Consider the following 1,461-nt stretch of genomic DNA (forward strand, 5'->3'; position numbering starts at 1 on the left):
CACCTCGGCCTGGCCCCTGCTCCCCCAGCCAGCAGGGCCACTCGCTTGCCCTGGGCACCCCCTTGCCACGTGTTCCCCATTTCCCTGTGCCATGTCCCCGCTGATGGAGGCATGTGGGCATGAGGATGGGAGTGGTGGGCTCCATACCCACCCCAGCTGTCAGCGATCTTCGTGGCCGGGCCAGGCGCGCTCGCCAGCAGATTTCTGGCTGCCTCCTCCAGCACGGCACGGCCCGGCCAAACTCTGCTCTCACCACCATGTGACGGCTGCCTGCGGCCGGCTGGCGTGCACTAAAATGGCGAAGGGATCACCAGGCTCGCGCTGCAGCCTCGCTCCCCTCCAAGGGATGTTTTTTTGAGGGGGAACCAAATCCAGCATTCAACAAGTGTCTTCTTGGCACCACAAAAGTGAAAGAATCCTGAGGAGCTGCCTGCATCCCTCCTGATCTCGCTGATGGGGGGCAGTCTGCACCTTTCGCACCCCTCCATGGCTGGGATGGGGGATGGCGGTAGGGGGGTGCTGCTGCCACATTGCAGGGATCCCGGGGTGCACAGGTTCAGTGCCAGGGTCCCACCCAGCACGGAGTGGGAGAGCGCTCAGTGCCCAAACAGGTCGATCCAATTGCTTTTAAAAATAGCAAAGTGTGTGTCCGGGGGGGGTGAAGGGCTGCCCAGGCTCCTGGCTGTGCTGGCAGTCTGAACAGATGCCACACACTGAATTATGGATCCCCGGCATCCCGGTCCTGCTGGCCAGCAGGGTGCTGCCAGCCCCATGGTGACTCCTTGCCCACCACCTCAGTGCGTGGGAATGACCCCCTGGTACCAGAGCCAGCCCTGGGAGGGTGTCCCTGCAGGCTGGGTGCCCCCCGGGGCTGGCGCGGCTGCGGGAGAGCCCTGGCTCTGTGCCTGAGTGCTGACGGTAACAGGGCAGTGTTACCAGCAGCGGTGCGGGGCGCAGGCGCAGAGGCTGGAGGATGCTTGAGGCTGGTGGAGCTGCTGGTGCTGGCATGCGTGGTGCAGGCACCCCGGCAAAGGCAGCAGCTTTCCTCCTCACCCCCAGCTCTGCAAGTGACAGGGCAGGAGATGAGAGAGGGCTCAGAACTGCTGCCTGCAGGGTCTTGTCCTGTGCCTCAGCTTCCCCTGACGCCACCTTAGGGCTCAGTCCCCTGGGAAATTACCCCACTGCCTCTCTCTCTCGGCGGCAGCGCAGCCCCCAGCACCTACCCAGGAGCAACTCACAGCTCCCTCAATGCCTCTGCCTCCCCCCCCAGTGTACATCACTAGGGCCCAGAGTGAACAGCCTGGTCAGAATGGGGGACACCAGGAGACCTGAGGGAGCCCGAGTGCTGTGGGGCAGTGGCCCCACTGCAAGGGCTAGGGATGGGCGAGGGTGTAGGGAGGTGGGGTGATTAGGAGGCCCCTCCCTGCCAGATGCCCAGGACCCCCCCACCTCACAGTGGCC

The sequence above is a fragment of the Mesitornis unicolor genome, unplaced genomic scaffold (genome assembly GCF_000695765.1).
Source record: "Mesitornis unicolor isolate BGI_N332 unplaced genomic scaffold, ASM69576v1 scaffold37109, whole genome shotgun sequence".
Lineage (NCBI taxonomy): Eukaryota > Metazoa > Chordata > Aves > Mesitornithiformes > Mesitornithidae > Mesitornis > Mesitornis unicolor.